Source organism: Notechis scutatus, unplaced genomic scaffold, assembly GCF_049901735.1.
Source record: "Notechis scutatus isolate UNSWTSFEM ecotype Mainland unplaced genomic scaffold, rNotScu1.2 NSCUCTG35, whole genome shotgun sequence".
Lineage (NCBI taxonomy): Eukaryota > Metazoa > Chordata > Lepidosauria > Squamata > Elapidae > Notechis > Notechis scutatus.
The window spans coordinates 90,237-111,109 of record NW_028263114.1 but is presented as its reverse complement, the minus strand read 5'-3'; the positions used below and the strand labels follow the sequence as shown (position 1 = coordinate 111,109).

General features: G+C 40.1%; 1 long non-coding RNA gene and 1 pseudogene across 2 annotated transcripts in view; one reads left to right on the top strand and one right to left on the bottom strand.

Annotated features, from left to right (window-relative positions):
• The window catches only part of LOC113430823 (neuroligin-2-like), a 70,723-nt pseudogene that overhangs the window by 34,331 nt on the left and 15,519 nt on the right, over positions 1–20,873 (bottom strand). The gene's annotated exons all lie outside the window — the stretch shown is intronic.
• On the top strand, positions 2,857–4,708 carry LOC148128654 (uncharacterized). The gene is made up of 2 exons (XR_015746209.1): positions 2,857–3,036; positions 3,109–4,708. It is a non-coding gene; the product is annotated as an uncharacterized LOC148128654 (long non-coding RNA).

The window sequence follows — 20,873 nt, the reverse complement described above, 5'->3', positions numbered from 1 at the left end:
CTGTTTTTAGGGGGGAAAGACCCACCGCCATGTGAGAATGCTCAGACACGAAATCTATCCGCCCGAAAATAAGTGTGTATGTGTGTGTGTGGGGGGGGATTTTTAACAGAGGGAAGATGTAGGGAGAAGGCAAAAGCAACGGAAGATCCTTCTGGGGAAACTGAGGGGGAGACTCACCCTTGGTCCAGATGAGCCCCTTCCCCGCCCCTAAGGAAGCAGAGGCAGCCAGCAAGGGCAGGCAAGCCCCACTTCGCGGACTCCATCCGTCCTCGCTCCCACCCAAAGCCACGAAGTCCCCCAATCGCGCAGCCCAGATTCGCCCTCCCCTCAGGGTGCAATGAAGCGCCCTGGCTCTAGGCTCGCGGGCTCAGAAAACAACGCGAGCCAAGGTGGCTTCAGGTCCGCTTGCCGTTTCCTCAGCCCCAGCTGCTTTCAGTCCACTCGGGAGAAGGAGGAGGTGGTGGTGTGGTGGTGGCTCGCATTGTTTTCTGAGCTCTGGGCTCGCAGGCTCAGAAAACGCGAGCCGCCGCCGCCACCTCCTCCTCCTCCTCCTCCTCCTTCGTGGACTGAAAGCAGCTGGGGCTGAGGAAACAAAGCCAAGCGGAGCCAAGGCACCTCGGCTCGCGTTGTTTTATGAGCCTGCGAGCCTAGAGCTCAGAAAACAACGCGAGCCGCCACCACCACCACCACCACCACCTCCTCCTCCTCCTCCCCAGCGGACTGAAGGCAGCTGGGGCTGAGGAAAACCAAGCGGGCCGAAGGCACCTCGGCTCGCATTGTTTTATGAGCCTGCGAGCCTAGAGCTCAGAAAACAACGCGAGCCGCCACCACCACCACCACCTCCTCCTCCTCCTCCCCAGTGGACTGAAGGCAGCTGGGGCTGAGGAAAAAAACCAAGCGGAGCCGAAGCCTAGAGCCAGGGCACTTTCATTGCACGGTGGAGCTTCTCGGGAAGCGCGGGCGTCGTTGCTGCCCCATGAGGGGAGGGCGATTCTGGGCTGTACGATTGGGGGACTTCGTGGCTTAACGCGGGGATTTCTGATCCCCCTTACACGTGGATATGCCGCGGGCGTTTTCTTCAAACGCCCCACTGGCAGAGAACACTGACTTTCATAGTGAGATCGTTTTCCAAATTAATAGATTCACTTATGATCTCTCTCTCCGGAATAGTCAAGCCCTTTCCAGCAGGCGCAATCCACCTCCGCCCCTGCACCTTGCAAATGCAAAATCCCGGGGTTTTGCATTTGCAAGGTGCAAAGGCGGAGGTGGATCGCGCCTGCTGAAAAAGGGCTTGACTATTCGGAGAAGAGAGATCAAAAGAACGGCTCTTGCTTTTTTTCTTGCAAGGGAGAGAGTGACTCCTGCCTCCCACTGTCATCATCGTCTTCTTCTTTTGGGTTAGTGAATCAATTAAACCTTTCATGATAGTGAGATCGTTTCCCAAATTAATTGATTCACTAACCCAAAGAAGAAGATGATGATGACAGTGGGAGGCAGAGTCACTCTCTCCCTTGCAAGCCCCCAGTGCCGGGCTGGCGAAAAAGCAGGAGCCGTTCTTATGATCTCTCTCTCTCTCTCTCCTGGAATACAGTCAAGCCCTTTCCAGCACGCGCGCATCACTTTGCACCTTGCAAATACAAAACCCCGGGATTTTGCATTTGCAAGGTGCAAAGGGCGATGGCTGATTACGCGTGCGTGCTGGAAAGGGCTTGACTTTATTCCGGGAGAGAGAGAAGAAGAGAGATATCATAAAACGGCTCTTGCTTTTTCTTGCAAGGGAGAGAGTGACTCCTGCCTACCACTGTCATCATCATCATCATCTTCTTTTGGGTTAGTGAATCAATTAAACCTTTCATGATAGTGAGGTCATTCCCCAAATTTCCCTTAAATCAGGGAAGAAATCAGAAACAAACTTTTGGACTGAGAATAAGCCTGTTCCTATGATGCCATTTTTGTTCACTGCAGTGTGAAAAGTGTGAAAAAACACACTTCTTTTTCTTCATCTTCTTGTTCCCTATTTACTGGTATTTTTCAAAGAGGAAATTGTGAACATCAAACTTATTCTCAACTGTCCTAGTGAAAGTTTTAATTAGATAATAATTCCCTCCCTGTGGCATTTTTTAATGCCAAGAGTGAATGAAGTTAACTTGCAATTGAGTATTTATGCCATGTTAATTCATGCCATCTTGACACTAATGAAAGCAACATGCCTTTTAGTTATATTTCATAGAAGTCTACTATTACTTCAGTGCTGTTACCATTATCACTGGGGCTGCTAAAACCTGAAGAAAATTAAAAAGTTGAAATGTGAAGTTTGCAACTTTTAGTTCTTAACTAAAACCTGGATTGAGCCTTATCCTGGTTTATTTTCTGATTTGGATCATGACATCTAGGTGAAACTTTTTTTCTCACTCTGTACACTTGGTCTGTTTCCTGCTTCATAGCCCACCACCTGATTGATGAAAAGTACCATTGTCAACAGAGAAAAGTATCTCAGACCCTTTATTCTTCTCCAATATATTGGAATACTGGAAGTCTAATATCCCAGATACTAAAGCCCATTGAAATGTGATTGTTTCTCAGGACTTCTGAGCCAAAATCCAAGCAGAGAAAGTTTGCCACGAGCACCATCCCTCAAATTCATTTCTTCTTTAGTTAACATGCTATTACAAAAAGAATTATCATGCACTTTAGCAATTATCATGCACTTTAGCAAGAGTCAATGGGTGGAATCTCATGTTTGTGGTATGAGTTTCCTTCCCCTCCCCCAGGCTGGCTTCTCATTTTGGGCAGCTAAATGGAAGATAGGTACACAGCTCTCTCCATGTTCAAAATATTAGTAATTTTATTTGGTCAATGCAGGTGGGTGAGAATTTTTTATGGATTATTATTTGAGAAACACTTTGCCATGGAAAAAAATTGAGATATTAAGGATGTGAACATGTTTGATTTTAAATGTAATGCCAGTTAAGATCTAAAGTTTCCTAAGAGGACTTTCATCTGTCAGGCAGTTCATCTGTCATGCACTAAAAATTAGTTTATGGAAAGCGAAACAGTGTGCATGAGTGTGTGTGAAACTAACCTCATTTACATTTTAAAGCACTCTAGCCTGAATGAATATCCACTTTTGTCCACAAATAATATGAGTGCATGCGTACTGTTCAAAAGTTTTCAAAGTTTTTTTTTTATCCTGTTAGAAATGGATCCCAATACGTCTAATCCTGGACCAAAACAAAAACGCAGGTCATACTGAAGCTGGTTTCAAACTTAAGGTTGTGTCAAGAGCAGAAGAGAGCAATAACAGTATTGCAAGTAGGGAATTTTGTGTTGACGAAAAACAAGTGAGGACTGGCGGAAAATGAAAGCTGACTTGGAAAAGATTCCAAAGGCAAAAAAGCTCGACGTGGTTTAAAGCCTTCATATGAAGCTCTAGACTGAATTGTATAAATGGGTTATGGAGTGTCGTCAAAATGGTTACTGCGTGACACGTATGGGAATTCGCTTACGTGCCCTTCAAATGGCTAAAGATGACAAATTAAAAGCACCAGGCATTAAAAATTTTGTTGTGTCAGCAGGATGGTGTACCCGCTTTATGAATAGACATGGCTTATGTTTGCGGCAAAGAACAAAGATTTCACAGAAGTTGCCAAAAGACCTTGATGAGAAAGTTATGTCATTCCATTCATTCATCATAAAACAAAGAAGGATCCATAACTTTGACCTGGGAGATATTGGGAATATGGATGAAACACCTATGACCTTTGATCTTCCTAGCAACAGAACTGTGGCAAGTTTGGGAGAAAAAAACTATTTTACTCAGAACCACAGGAAATGAAAAAACCATTTCACAGTCGTTCTGTCATGTTTGGCTAATGGAACTAAGCTGCGGCCTGTCATTATTTTCAAAAGAAAGACCTTGCCTAAAAGGTCAAATTCCCACCACGAATTACAGTGCGTGCACATATTAAAGGCTGGATGGATGAAGACGGAACAAAAAAATGGCTGGAAGAAATTTGGAATGGACGTCCAGGAACAGCCTTAAAGAAAAAACCATCATTGCTAGTTTGGGATATGTTCAGAGCCCACACATCTGATGACATTAAAAAATTGGCAAAGTCTTCTCAAGTTACTTTGGCCGTTATTCCAGGTGGGCTTACATCTGTATTGCAGCCCCTAGATGTGTGTTTAAACAAACCTTTTAAAGACCGTGTACGAAAAATGTGGCATGAATGGATGTCATCTGGTCAAGCCCGATTGACAAAAGTTGGAAATCTGATGAAGCCCGACATAGAATTAATAGCAAAGTGGGTTCGTGATGCATGGGAAGAGATTCCAGAGGACATGGTGCAACGTGCCTTCAAGAAATGTGGCATTAGTAATGCTATGGATGGCAGTGAAGACAGCACTTTGTATGAGAACGACAGCAGTGATGGTGATGACTGCGAACTCAGTGATGACGACAATGTCTATGCTGATAGCCTCACACCAGATGAAGTTGAAGCTCTGTTTGGACATACAGATGATGAGGAGGAATCCAGTTTTGAAGGATTTTAACTCTTGTGTTTTAGCTTGGTTGCTGATTGAGCTAAGGTTTTTGTACTTTTAAAGTTATTGTTGATACCATATTGGTTTTGTTGGCTCTCTTTTCCACTTACAGAGCTAGTTTACTGTTTTTCTTTGAAATAAATATTCAAAAACATTTAACCTACTGATGCCTCAATTAATGTAATTTTATTGGTATCTATTTTTATTTTTTGAAATTTACCAGTAGCTGCTGCATTTCCCACCCTCGGCTTATACTCGAGTCAATAAGTTTTCCCAGTTTTTTGTGGTAAAATTAGGTGCCTCGGCTTATATTCAGGTCGACTTATACTCGAGTATATACGGTATATAAGAAAAAAGAATATTAGGAAAAGGCAAGCCACTAAGGCCTTGGAAGATGAGTATAAAAGACTTGAAAAAGAATTACAGAAAACGCCACAGAAAAAGGATATTAAATTGAAGTTGGACATAACTAAAAATAAAATGGAATTTTTAGAGAAAGAAGAATTGGCACAGAAAATTAGAAATGCTAAACAGAATTATTTTGAAGATGCAAATAAACCAGGTAGATGGCTAGCATATAAATTGAGAAAGGAGAAAGAATCAAGAAAAATATTGAAGTTAATAGATGACCAAGGCCAGGTTTGTTATGGTAATAAGGAGAAAAAGGAAATTATTTGAGACTTCTATGAGCAACTATATAAACAAGAGAATATTGATGAGGAAAAAGTCAAACAGTATTTACAGAATGCTAACCTACCGAAGATATCTAAAGAGACTGAAGAAATGCTAGAAAGCAACATAACAATGATGGAACTAACTGAAGCACTTAAGAAACAAAATAATGGGAAAGCACCAGGTCCAGATGGGCTTCCGGCAGAATTCTATAAAACATTACAAGAATCATTGAGCATTCCATTGCTAGAAGTTATGAATGAAGCTATGTCAAAGAAGATGATACCCAAAACATGGTCAGAGGCTTATATTACACTTATTCCAAAAGAAGAGGCTGATCCACTGCAAATTAAGAACTATAGACCTATTTCTTTATTAAATGCAGACTATAAAATCTTTGCTTCAATTTTTGCAGAAAGACTCAAAAAATACTTAAATAATTTTATTCATCCAGATCAAAATGGATTTCTGCCAAAGAGACAAATTAGAGACAATATGAGAGTAATCCTGGATACTTTGGAATACTATGAGGCACATCCTGAAAAGCAAATGGCTTTGATATTCCTAGATGCTCAAAAGGCATTTGATAATGTGAACTGAGATTTATGTTATTACTATTGGAACAGATGGGTTTTGCCAGAAAATTTATTCAAGCAATAGAAGCCATATACAATAAGCAGACAGCAAAGGTAATGATGGAGGGAGAACTTACAGACTTTATTAATATAAGAAAAGGCACAAGACAAGGATGTCCCCAATCTCCTTTGCTATTTGTATTGACTTTGGAAGTGTTGAATAGAAATATTAGAGATGATAAAAGCATAAAAGGAATGAAAATTAAAAAGGAAGAATTTAAACTGCAAGCCTTTGCCGATGACTTAGCCTTTATTTTGGAAGATCCGTTAGAAACAGCTCCAAAGTTATTGGAAAAGATAGAGGTATATGGTGAGGTGGCTGGTTTGAAAATAAATAAAGATAAAACAAAGATTTTGACAAAGAACATGCTACTAAGACAAAGAGAAGAACTGGCAGACCTGTTGAAAATCCAAGTTACGAATAAGGTCAAGTATCTGGGGATATACTTGACAGCAAGATGTAGCACATTAAAAGAGAATAATTATATTAAACTTAAACAACAGATAGCTTCAGATTTGAAGAAATGGGAAAATTTACAGTTGTTATTAATAGGGAGAATTTCAACAATCAAGATGAATATTTTACCCAGAATCCTATTTTTGTTTCAAACAATACCAATTAGGCTCGGAAAAGACTATTTTGAAGATTTAAATAAGATTATGCTGAAGTATATATGGCAAGGTAAGAAAGCGAGAATAAAGCTAAAGCTTTTGCAAGATGCTAGAATTAGAGGAGGTTTTGGCCTGCCCAATTGGGAATTGTACTACCAAGCTGCAAATTTGATGTGGGTTAAGGAATGGATAACATTAAGAAAGACTAGATTGTTGACACTAGAAGGTAATGATTTGCTGTTGGGTTGGCATGCTTTTTTATGGTATAAGGGAACTAAAACACAGGGTTATTTTAGAAGACATTATATACGGGAGTCTTTGTGGTTAAACTGGGAGAAGATAAAAAGACAATGTTATTTGAAAATTCCAGTTTGGTTATCGACTATTGAAGCATTTTCCTATCCTATAATTTATAAGAAGGAACAAACAGATATGGGGAACTATTGGATGAAAAGGGTGAACTTAAATCGATACAAAATTTAGAGGAACAAGGTATAAAGATGAATTGGTTTTCATATGCGCAAATACATTCAAGGTATGATGAAGATTCTAAAACAGAGGGAATTTATGATAAACAGACTGATCTAGATAAGATCTTGACGGGTACTGATGAGAAGGTGATTAAAAAATTATATGGATATTTATTAGAAATTAAACTATATATGGGGATCTTCCTGTTTGCGAGGCTTCGGCGGCGGCAGGGTTCCGTGATCCAGCGCGATCCCTGCCGGGCTCATCGACTAGGTTCCCCCGATCCACTTGGATTTGGGGGATATAGCTGCCCTGTAGGGGCTGCTGAAGACAGGGGGATCTGGAAAGGGGGTAGGGGGTGTCGCAGACCCCTCCCCAGCCAGCTAAACCCCCTTTTCCCTAGGCGGAGGAGCGGCGGTCAGCAATGGTCGCCTCAAAGAAACCTGCAGACGGATAAGAATGTGCAGGAGGAAGAGAATCGGAGAATCGTGAGAGTTGCCTATGGTCCGGGAATCGGAGAACTGTTGGAGAAGTTGCTACATTGTTTCCAGAGAGAGTTACAAGCCGCGGATAGAACTCTTAAAGGGAAAGTTTTTTGTTTTTTTCTTTTCACTCTCCTTCCTAACGTGACAGCTGTGGAACAGTAAGAGAAATCTGAAAATCCAGGTAATTAAACACTGAAGAGATAAGGATTTCTGAATGATTTTTTTCTTTCTTAAAAAAAACACTTTTAAATTTTTTTCTTTTTATGCTGTGAGTGGGAAGGGAGAGTGAAAGCTGGACTATAATTTGGAAATGAGGAGTATGCCTGGAATTTTAATGAGATATAAATATTAACAAGGCTTCTGAAGATATATATTAAATGCAACTTTGTGATCCAATTTAACCCCAGAAAGAGAAATTGAGGAAGGAGAAGGTGCCTAAAGAAATGATCTACTTGGACTGCTTGGTGATTTTATTACTTTTGAAAATTATCTTTGATTAAAAACATCTGGGTGGTTGTTTGGGAAAACTTTTTCTCTTCACAATGACATCATTTGTGGATGATTTGGAACTTTTACATCAAAAAATTCAAGAGGAAAAGCGAGAAGGGAAGGATGTTTTTGATACTCTGTGTCAGTATTTAGAAATGGCGGTTTATGCTTACGTGGAAGGGATTGAATACCAAGAAGATTTGGAGGAAGAAGAAGCCATCTTGGAGGAACAAGTCACTTTGGCTGGGCAAAGAAAGGAGAAGGAGAAAAAGGAAAAAGAGACTTTAAGATCTGTAAAAGCAATCCAAAAAAGAAAAATAAGATGAAAAGGAGGTATTATGTTAGAAAACTGCAGAGGGGAGGAAGCTGGAGAGGAAGAGAGGTGGAGAGACAAAGGGGTAATGAGGACAGAGAGAAGAACAAGCAAGGGAGAAAAGGGATGAGAGGCCTCAGTAGTAGAGAGCAAGATGTAAAGAAACAAATCTTTTTTAGAGACAATGGGTAATCTTATTGATGAAGGGATTCTAAAGGTACACAAGATTGTTTTTATATTTGTACTTAGAAATAACTTTTAGAAGGTTGGAAATAAAGTGTAATTTAAAATGTGGTAAAATATTTAATATAACTTAGTGAAATTGGTGTTAAGGAAAGGGGAACATTTTATGAAATAAAGATTGGAGATATGATGTGGGGGGGAATAACTGTGGAAAATATAACTATTATTAAAAAGATATGATATTAAATTGAATGGATAAAATGGTTAAGGTATAAAAGAATGTTGGGAAGAGGAGGAGAAGGAGGATTGCCTTAATGAAATAATGATTTAAAATATGTGATGTGGGGGAGAATAATTGGAAAGTAGGTCCTCCCACAAAAGTATGTTAATTAATTGAAAAGCAATGTGCTAAGTTTTTTATGTTATAAAAGAATATGAATATTAATGAATAGATTAGTTCTGGTAGTGATAATATTGTATAATTTTTGAATGTACCAAGCAGGATCCCAATGTAAGTTAGGTGTTTTATATTAAATATTATAAATGTAGAGGAAAGAGGTAAAGGCGTTATACTCCAATTAGTGGACAGGAGAAGTTTTTTTTTTATTTTAAGGAAGAAAGCAAATGGATAGCTGGAAATAAACAGACAAAGAATAATAAATATTATGATTTGAACTGAGATGAGATGAATAAAATAAAATTAAGAGAATTTAAGAGAGAAAAGAAACTATATATAAAAGTGAAGATGGTAATAAGATATGAATGACATATAAAATGAATATGAATTTGAAGTTGTGTCTGTATAAAGAGTTTTGACCCGGGATTGAGCAACCTTCAGAAAAGATGATTTTTTATTTTCTTTATGTTATGTCTCATGTTATATGTATTTGTGTTTGTTTTTAAAATTAATAAAACTTGTTTTAAAAAAAAAAATTATATGGATATTTATTAGAAATTAAACTAGAAGAAGAACAAGTCAAAGAAACTATGATTGCTTGGGGGAAGAATTTTGGATATGGGATTGATCTAGAGAAATGGCAAAAATTGTGGTCTCAAAATTATAAAATGACAATGTCAACAGCATATAAAGAAAATTTGTATAAGATGTTTTACAGGTGGCACTTTCCCCCGACAAGAATAGCAAGAATGTTCAAGAATAAATCTGAAAAATGCTGGAAATGTCATCAGATACCTGGCTCATATTACCATATGTGGTGGACTTGTGAGGACGCTAGAAAATATTGGACTAAAATTCGCATGTGGTTGGAAAAAATGACAAAGAAACGTATAGATTTGAAACCGGAGTTCTTTTTATTGGGAATCTTACCAGATACATACAGTAAAGACTTGAAATATTTGATTGTAAATGTATTAACAGCGGCTAGGATTGTATTTGCTAAAAACTGGAAGAATGAGAAAATACCATCGCAGGAAGAAATTATTAAGAAAATATTGGAATGTGCTGAGATGAGTAGATTGACATTTGAAATTAGAGAGCAAGAGGATAAACAATTTTATGAAATTTGGGATCTTTTCTATCAATGGTTGGATGACAAAATACAATAATAGAATATTCAGAATGTTAGACAGCAAGGAATATCTTTGTTTTTGTTTTTTCTCTTTTGTTATTCGACATATCTACAAAGTGTTTTTAGGATAGATCTGGTATGATTATATGATTTGTTATAGAATAAACTGTTTAAAGTATTGTTATCTCATAAAGTATGAATGATTAAAAGTATAGTCAAATGATTTTCTAATAGCGATATTAGGATATATAAGTTTGGATTGACAATATGAGCTATTATGTAATATAACTGTAATTGAGACTACGAAATGAATGCACAAAACTGATGAACCAACCGACACACTGTATGTATATAAGAGAGTTGATGTTTTTATGTTTTGTTTGTTTGTAGAAAATCAATAAAATTGTTTTCAAAAAAAAAAAAAGATCTTGACTATGTATCAGAATGGTCAAAAAATGGCAACTTCAAACCTCAACAAATAAATGCTCTGTCTTACATATTGGCAAAAAATATATATCAGAAAATAAAATACAGGCTGAATAGTCAAGACCTGGTTGAGGATCCAAACTCTGTCAAGGATCTTGGAGTACTCATCTCAAATGACCTAAGTGCTAGAGCCCACTGTAACTACACAGCCAAAAAGGCGTTAAAGAGTTGTTAACCTAATCTTACGTAGCTTTTTCTCTGGTAATATTACACCAATACCTAGAGCATACAAAACATTTGCTAGACCAATACTTGAATACAGCTCATCAGTCTGGAACCCACATTACGTATCTGATATTAACACAGTTGAGAAAATCCAGAAATATTTCACAAGAAGAGTTCTCCACTCCTCTACTCGTTGCAGAATACCTTATGCCACCAGACTCAAAATTCTAGACCTAGAAAACCTAGAACTACGCCGCCTTCGGTCCGATCTAAGTATCATCATACATTGCAACATCCTACCTGTCAATGAACACTTCAGCTTCAACCAAGAGCAAACAATAGATACAAACTCAAGGTTAATTGCACCAAACTTGATTGCAGGAAATACAACTTCAGCAACAGAGTGGTCAATGCCTGGAATACTCTACCTGACTCTGTGGTTTCTTCCCCAAACCCCAAAAACTTTAACCTTAGACTGTCTACTATTGACCTCACCCTTTTCCTAAGAGGTCTGTAGGGGGCGTGCATAAGTGCACCAATGTGGCTACCGTCCCTGTCCTATTGTTTCTTTCTTTTTTCTTATTCATATCCATTTCATGTATTCATAACTATGTTTATACTTATACCTGTTATCTTATAATCGCTTGACAAAACAAAATAAAATAAATAAATAAATAAATAAATAAATAAATAAAAGGCGACCGGGAATACGAGTCGGCCACCGCGTTGTCTCAATTTGGATCATGGGGCCATGGGGATACCGCAATGGTCATCAGTGTGAAAAATGACCGCAAGTCACATTTTTCACTTTCAAATGGCCACTAAATGAATCGTTGTCAGTTGAGGACCTCAACTTACAACCAGCCGTTTAGTAAACGGTTAGAATTACAACGGCACTGGGGAAAAAAAGTGACTTATGCCTCAGTCCTCACAATTACGACGATCACAGCATTCCCCATGATCAAAATTTGGGGACTTGGTAACTGACTCATATTTATGACGGTTGTAGAGTCCTAGGGAGGGGGTCACAGGGTCCTAGCTGGCTTGGAAAATCAATGAAGGAAGCCAGATTCACTTAACAACCATGTGATCCACTTAACGGCGGCCGTAATTTCCTTAACAATAGCACACAAAACAAAAAAAGGTCATAAAAGTGAGGTGTCTCCCTTAACAACCGTCTTACTTAGCAACAGACATTCTGGCCATAAGTCGAGAAAGCTTGAAAGAGCCGTTTCTTCAGGCCAACCGTATTCCGCCCTTTCCAAGAAGAAGGGGTGGCTTTCTTTCCAATCGTGGTTTGTTCCAACAAGCCAGGGTTGCGCTGCGGCTTTGGACTCTTGGCCAGCTCTCAGAGAAACCACCGTTCGGGGAAGGTGGTTCGTTCCCATGGCTTCCGGCCTTCGAGCTAGGCTGAAGGCGGAAGCAAAAGGGCGATGCCGGCCCGTTGAAACACCGCCGACTCGGGTTGTGCGAATGGGTCGTTGTGGGTCCCTGAGGAAGGCCGGGATTTTTGGTCGGGAAGCGGAGGGGCGGCTGAAATCCGGAGGAAAGAATCTACAGCAGTCGGGTGGACTTCCAAACTCCCAGAATTCCTTGGCACGAAGGCGTTCCTTTCGACGGATATGTACCCACTGTGCTTGCTCTCTTATCATCCCTTCCTCTGCAATCTCTTCCGTTCCAGGGAATGGTAAGGAAGAGGGGAGGGGGGAACCAGGCACGGCTGGGCCAGGGAATTCTGGGAGTTGTGGACTTCTCCACACCTCTTAAAGGGACCAAGCTCTGAAGTGGTGCCAGGAAAGGAAGGAGCAGGGTTAAGCCATCAACTGGAGCTATCCAGGTTGTTACACACACACACACACACACACTGCAGAAACTAGCACGGAAAACTGTATGTAGGTTGAAGGTTTTTCTTCCTATGGTGGCTCGGAATGGACCAAAATCCTGGACCGCTTTTCTTTAGGGGGGTTGAAAGACCCCCGAGAGCTGCAGGTGAAACTCCCTCCATGAAGAAATAAGTAGGCAGAAAGCAACTGCCCCCTCCCCATCTCCCCCACCCCTTCAATCTGCTCAATCCACTCAGAGGGAACGTAGCCAATATATTCAGCCAATTTTATATATCTGCCTAGATAAACGAGACACAGTGGAAACATGATAGACAGCTAGATGAGAGAGGGAGGGAGAGAAAGAGATGGAGAAAGAGGATAGAGATAGAAAGACAGACAGACAGAATTGTTAGGTAAATGGGATGGATGGAGGGATGGAGGCAGATGATAGATAGATGATACAGATAGATAAATAGATGATAGATAGATAGATAGATAGATAGATAGATAGATAGATAGATAGATAGATAGATAGAAGACTGATGGTAGGTAGGTAGGTAGGTAGGTAGGTGGGAGAGAGAGAACTAGATTGGAGGGATAGAGGGATGCAGATGAGAGACAGATAGAGATAGACAGATGATAGATAGATGATAGATAGATAGATAGATAGATAGATAGATAGATAGATAGATAGATAGATAGATAGATAGATAGATAGATAGGCAGGCAGGCAGGCAGGCAGGCAGGCAGGCAGGCAAGCAGGAAGAGAGGTGGAGGGGGGACAGACAGACAATCAGGCCCATCCAATCCAAGCTGCCCTCCTCTCTTCCCCTTCTCAGCCTGCATAGGATTTTGCAGATCCTCTCATTTTGAAATCAGCTCTTGGCTGACCCTACCCAACCTTCCCTCCCGGTGGCAATCACACCCCTGTGGACAGCGGAGGAGAGAAATAATAATAATATATCCAGGATGTATTTTTGCCTTCCTTTGAGAACTGCTGTTTAACACCTTTCTTTCTTTCTTTCTTTCTTTCTTTCTTTCTTTCTTTCTTTCTTTCTTTCTTTCTTTCTTTCTTTCTTTCTTTTTCTTTCTTTCTTTCTTTCTTTTCTTTTCTTTCTTTCTCTTTCTTCCCTTCCTTCCTTTTTTCCTTCCTTCCTTTCTTTCTCGTTCTTTCTTTTTTCTTTTCTTTCTTTTTTTTCTCTTTCTTCCTTTCCTTCCCTTTCTTCCCTTCCTTCTTCCTTCCTTTTTCCTTCCTTCCTCTTTCTTTCTTTCTTTCTTTCTTTCTTTCTTTCTTTCTTTCTTTCTTTCTTTCTTTCTTTCTTTCTTTCTTTCCTTTCCTTTCCTTTCCTTTCCTTTCCTTTCCTTTCCTTTCTTCCCTTCCTTCTTCCTTCCTTCCTTTCTCCTTCTTTCTTTCCTTTTCTTTCTTTCTTTCTCTCTTTCTGCCTTTCCTTTCCTTTCTTCCCTTCCTTCTTCCTTCCTTCCTTTCTTTCCTTTCTTTTCTTTCTTCCTTTCCCTTCCTTCTTCCTTTCCTTCCTTCCTTCCTTTTTCTTTCTTTCTTCCTTTCCTTTCTTCCCTTCCCTCCTTTCTTCCTTCCTTTCCTTCCTCTCTTTCTCTTTCTCTTTCTTTCTTTCTTTCTTTCTTTCTTTCTTTCTTTCTTTCTTTCTTTCTTTCTTTCTTTCTTTCTTTCTCTTTCTTTCTTTCTTTCTTTCTTTCTTTCTTTCTTTCTTTCTTTCTTTCTTTCTTTCTTTCTTTTCCTTCCTTCCTTCCTTCCTTCCTTCCTTCCTTCCTTCCTTTCTTTTTTAAACGCCTTTCATTTATTTCAGGCCCTTTCTTGCCTTCTTCCCCACACCCCACACCCCACCCAGGGCAGGGAGAGGCAGATGAACCTCAGGGCTAAGCAAGGGCAAGGGGGTGGCCTAGGGTCCAATCCATGCCATGCTTTGCACACACACACACACCCCACAAAAATAACAATAACTGGCTAAATTATCCCTCATCCTCATGATTGGACAAAGCCAAGTTTCTAGTCCTGAGTGAGGTCTCATCTGTTGCTGACTCTAAAAAATAAATAAATAAATCTGCTTTTGTGGGGGGATGCAGCACAGAATCACCCAAACTCAGTTAAATCATCCCCTAATTTTTTTTGTGTTGGGGGGTTTGTCAGAAATGGTGTAGGGGGTTGGACTACATGACCTATAAGGTCCCCTTCCGACTCTGATGATCTGTTATCTGAGTAAAGCATGCCCCCCACTCCCAGCTTTTGCTGAGTATATTTCCCATCAGCCCTTGAGGCAGAAGAGGCCTGTGATGTCACGAAGCTTCTCCCACTGGCCAGATAAAGGAGCAAATCCGCCCCGAGCTGGACTGCATTGACACAACCAATCGGGTCCTTTTAGGGGCTTAGGCCTGGCTGTGCCAGCTAGTTCTGTCCTTGGGAGAGGCTGGCTTTGTTTTGGCAGCTGTTCTTTCTCTCCAGCTCTTTGGCCTGGAGGACTGGGTGAGTGGAAATGGGTTAGCTCAGGGTCCCCAACCGCCGGTCCGCATGACCGTGCACCGGGTCGCGGAACAAGCCTTACCGGGCCGCTGGTTGCTGGGCGCCGCCATCTTTTGGTAAAAAGCAATTTTTCGTCAAAAGATGGCGGCGCCAGCCTGGGTGAGCTTTTCCGGGTAGAAAGCCATTTCTACCCGAAAAGCTCACCAGAAGCGCTGGCGCCATTTTTGACGAAATCACTTCCGTGACGCCACCGGAAGTGATTTTTCGTCAAAAAGATGGCGGCGCCAGCTGACGCCGGAACCGGGTCAGCGCGCCCAGCTGACGCCGGAACCGGGCGCGGCGTCGAAAAGGTTGGGGATCCTAGGTTAGCTGACAAGGTTTTAGGCATTCCCACAATAGAAGTAGTTGGGTGGCGTTAGTTTAAGCCACTCTCCTTCCTTCCTTCCTTCCTTCTCCTTCCTTCCTTTATATTCTTTCCTTCCTCTACTTCTTTACCCTCCTTCCCCTTTCCTTCCTCCCTTCCTCTTTTCTTTTCTTCCTTCCATCCTCTTTATCTTCATTCCTCTCCTTCCTTTCATCCTCCTTCCCCTTTTCTTTCCTCCCTCCTCTTTTTATTTCCTTTCCTTCATTCCTGTCCTTCCTTTCTCCTTCCTTCTCATTCCCATGTCCTCCATTCCTTTCTTCCTCCTTTTTATCCTCTTTCCTTCCTCCCTTCCCGTTCTTCCCTTCCTTTCCTTTCTTCCTTCTTCTTTCATTCCTCTCCTTCCTTTCATCCTCCTTCCGCTTTTCTTTCCTTCCTCCCTGCCCCTTTTCTTCCTTCCCCTTCCTCTTTATCTTCTTTTATTCCTCTCCTTCCTTTCCTCCTTCCCCCTTCTTTCCTTCCACCCATCCTCTTTTTTATCTTTTCATTCCTCTTTCCTTTCATCCTCCTTCCTTCCTCTTTCTTTCTCCTTCCTTCTACTCACTCCCACATCCTTCCTTCCTTCCTCTTTTCTTACTTTTATCATTTCTCTCCTTCCTTTCATCCTCCTTCCCCTTTTCTTTCCTTCCTCCCTTCCTCTTTTCTTCTTTCCTTCCTTTCCTCCTCCCTTCCTTTTTTATCTTCTTTCATTCCTCTCCTTCCTTTCACCCTCCTTCCTCTTTTCCTCCTTCCTTCTTTTCACTTTTTATTTCCTTTCCTTCCTTCCTCTTTCTTTCTCCTTCCTTCTACTCACTCCCACGTCCTTCCTTCCTTCTTTTTCCTTCCTCTTTTCTATTTTCTATCATTTCTCTCCTTCCTTTCATTCTTCTTCCCTTTTTCTTTCCTCCTTCCCCCTCCTTTTTCTTGGTCACAAATCTCATTTTGTAACATATCTCCTCAACGGAAATCCTGCTATTGGGCCTACAAAACAACAACAACCACCCACTTCAGCCCCAGCCTCTTCCGATGAAGATCAGGGAGCTGAAGACTCTTCCTCAACAGTCCCCTCCCTCCCACCCACCCATTCCCCTTCCATTAACCCAGGATCTCCTGTTGGGCCTCCAATCCCTCTTGCTCCTATCCAACAGGAAAGAAATTCTGCCCATTTGCCATGTGGCCAGAAAAGCCGCTGCCTGTGAGGCGCCTCGGTGGTTGCCAATTAAGTAAATAGCCCGAGGCCCCTAAACCAGCTCAGTCTACTCTGCTCCAGGCAGGGAGCCTTGTTTGATGCTAGAGATTTCCTCCCTACCCCGCCGTGTCTGAATGCTCCAATTCCAGACCTTGGCCATTTTAAGACTCGGCAAGTTTAAGATAGGTGGAGTTCAACTCCAGGAATTCTTTGGCACAAATGCATTCTTTTTTTATATGTAAACCTATTGTGGCTGGCTTACTCTCTTATAATCCCTTCCTCTGCAATTTCTCTGTTCTAGGGAGTAGGAGGGGGGGAAACAGGCATGCAGTGGCTGAGAAATTCTGGGAGTTGACGTTCACAAATCTTAAAGTGGCCAAAGTTAGACACCCTTGATCTAGATCAAGGGTAGTCAACCTTTTTATACCTACCACCTACTTTTGTATCTCTGTTAGTAGTAAAATTTTCTCTAACCGCCCACCGGTTCCACAGTAATGGTGATTTATAAAGTAGGGGACAAAACCCGTACTGCCCACCATGAAAGCTGGAACGTCCACTAGTGGGTGGTAGGGACCAGGTTGACTACCACTGATCTAGATCCAGGAATTTGCCAGGAAAACTGGGCCTCTTTTCTCGGCTGCAGGTCCAGCAGTTACGAGCCTAGTGAAGAAGCCCATCGTGCAAATTCCCATCGGGAAAGTCGGCCTTGGATTCTTTCAAGATGTATCCCAGAGCCACAGCTGACACAGGACCCCAACTTTTGTGGGGTGCTATGGGCAGATCAACCTCTCCTCTCTTTACTCTACAGGACTCACAAAAGCTCTTTCTCTACTACCTTTCTCCAAGCTGTTTTGTCCAAAATGTCTCAAAATGGTTTCCGGAGGTCCATGGGGTTGCATCTATCCCTGGTCCTTCAGGACAGGGGAGAACCAAACGCAAAGCCTTTGAGATATTTACAGATTGGGTCAAGCGTGCAAACATGAGGAACTCACGTCACCAGGAAGGAAGAGAGATTCCTCTTTCCAGTCAAACCCAGTGGTGGGATTCAGCCGATTCACAGCGGTTGGGGAGAACCGGTTGTTAAAGTTCCCGAGCAGTTTGGTGAACTGGTTGTTGGAAGAAATCATGAGGGGCAGAGAACCGATTGTTAAATTATTGGAATCCCACCACTGGGACTCAAACCCCTTTCTTCTCCTCTTCCTGCCCTCTTTCTTTTAAAACAAATTCATGGTTGATTAAGGTCTCGGTCAATTCTGGGAGAGAAGGCGGAGCCACGTCGCTGCGATACAGCTGCAATCTCGGGGCTCCGAGATCGCAGCTGATATCTTCGCCCCTGGTCGGTCCCAACGGACCTAAACCGTCCCGTAGAGACGGTGATAGTAAGGGCCGCTTTCTGTTGATCCCAGGAACATCGCAAAGTCCCTGGTTGATCCAAGAGAAGCCCTTTTACCATTGGTGGAGAGGCAGCCATTAAGCTGCTGAAGCTGGGACAGCTCCGGAAGGAAGAGATTGAAAGAGAAAGTGTATCGGTTTGGTGAGGACTTTTTTTTTATTATTAATATTTGGGACTAAAGGACACCCTAAGAATGAGAAGAAATCTGTAAGATTTTTGACAAAACTGACTTAGCAGCGATTTTTAAAGAGAAATGTCAAAGTGAGGCTTGGCTTTTTACTTTTACTTTTTTTTTTACTGAACTTCTATTGAGATTTAGCAATTGTTAACTGGACTGGTTTTTCTTCTTATATTTACCTATTCTTCTTCTCCTTTTTGACTGTTTTTATTTTTTAGAATAGAGGCTCCTTTAGTAATTTTATATATATATATATATATATATATATATATATATATATATATATATATATATATATATATATATATATATATATATATACACACACACACACACACACACACACACACACACACACACACATATATCTTCTTTTTTATACTTTTTCTGGGAAAGAAGGGGGAGTGGGTGAAAGAAACTTTGTAACACTGCCAACTAGAGGCTTGAAAAATACTTTATTTGAAGCTGAGAGAACTGTGAAAAACTCTCTCTCAAGGACACTGGAACTTGATAAGATAGAGGGAAGAACACTGGAGAATGTTTTCACAGGTGTTCTTTGGGACTTCTATCAACAATTGAATATTTGAAGCTTGGCTTTGAAATTTGTGGAGAAGCCATAATAAGAGCCTTGGATAATTAAATAAAATGCAGTGTGCTCTTTTTCTATTTTTTCTTAGCTGTCTTATCCCTCCTCTTCAATCCCATAGTATTTCGTAATATTTGTATATTTATTTTTCATTTTTTTTTTCTTTTTAAAGGGAAAGCCTCAGAATATCTTTTTCTTATTGGGACTTTTGCCTTTTCCATCTTCATTTTTGATCCATTTTTATGGCCATTTTTTATTATTGAGATCTTTCAACTGGATTAAGGTGTGAAGGACCTGAAGAATTCTTTTTTTTTCTTACTACTTTTTAATACTATTGGGTTTTATTCTTTTTCTTTTTAATTTTTACTTTGAATTATAATTGACTATCCCACAATAGGATTAAGGTCCAGAAGAACCTGAAGAACCTTTTCTTTTTTTCTTTTTAATTTTGGGCTTTTTAATTTTTATTGTCTTTTTTTAATTCTTTTTTATTCTTTCTTTTTCCCTAATTGGATTATAATTGGCCACTCTACTAACTGGATTAAAAGAGCTCCAAGACCCTGAGTTACCTAAATGAGTAAGAAATCCATATCTTCTGGCATTTCAACTTCTGCTCCTGCCTCTCAAACAGTTGGAGGACGACGTTTAACCCAGATAATGTCGAAGCAAGATAAAGAACAAGTGGATTTAAAGATGATTATGCAAGGAATTCAAGAACTTAAAATGAAATCGGATATCATTGAAAAGAAAATAGAAAATATTGAACAAAGAGCTGAGAATATTGAACAAAGAACAGAGAGTATTGAACAAAGAACAGAGAGTATTGAACAAAGAATGGAGAGTATTGAACAAAGAATTGGGAAGACTGATGAAAAAGTTGAAAATATTCAACAAATGATGGTGAAATATGATGAGAGACTCCAAAAAATTGAAGAGAAATACAAACAAAGAGATGAGACAATTGGAAATATTGATAGCACATTAACAATGGTTGAACAAGATAAAAGTGGGATGTTGAAGTGGGAGATGGACAGGTCAGAATTCTATCTCAGATTTCAAAATATAGAGGAAGAAAAAGGACAAAACTTGACTGCAATAATGATAGAAATCCTGGCTGGAGCTCTGTGAATAACAGAGGAAAAGATGATGGATGGAGTAGATGAGATATACCGAGTCTTTACAAGATATGCGATGAGGAACAATCTACCAAGAGAGGTCCACGTCAGATTTACAAAAAAAACTATTAAAACACAAATATTACAAGTGGCAAGAGAGAAGACGTTGAAATATAAAAACAATGAGATTGTGGTCTTAAAACAAGTACCCAGAAAAGTGAGAGAGATGAGAGGAGAATATCGATTCTTGACTAAAATATTATTGAAAAAAGAAGTGAATTACAGATGGCTGATTCCAGAAGGATTAATGTTTACATGGCAAGAACAGAGACACAGAATTGACTCAATTGAGAAAGCAGAAATGTTCTACAATGAATTTTTTGAAAGAAAAGAAATAGAGACAGAAAAAGAGATCATCTCAACTGAACTTCAAGAGGACCAAATGGGGATGGGAAAAGAAGAAGGCGCAGTAGGTGGACAAGCAGAGACTAAAGAACAACGTGAAGTAAGATCTATGAGAGCTGTTAGACCTAAATATAAAACATCATGGAGGAAAAAAACCTGATTTCTATGAATATAAATGGACTGAACTCAGCTACCAAAAGAAGGAACATTTTTCAGAAATTAGAGACATTAAAATTTGATATAATTTGTTTACAAGAAGTACACATTAAAAAACAACATGAACAATTACTGGCACGACCATTTACTTCCCTGACTCACTGTAAGAAAAGAGGAGTGGTTTTATACATTAAAGAAACTATCCTAGCAAAACTGATTCATACTGATGAAGATGGAAGAGTATTAATGGTTGAAATAGTGGATAATAATACAAAAACACTCCTGGTTGCAATTTATGCCCCAATGATAAACAAGAAGAATTCTACAAAAATTACATATGAAAATAATTGAACTGGACTATGCTAATATAGTTATGATGGGAGATTTCAATGGAATTGTAGACAATAAACTGGACTATACAGCAACAGCAACACGACAAAATAGAAAGACTCTCCCTAAATCTTTTTTCAAAATGATAGATGAATTAAACTTAAAAGATATATGGAGAGAAAGAAATGCTAAAATTCAACAATATACTTTTTACTCAAT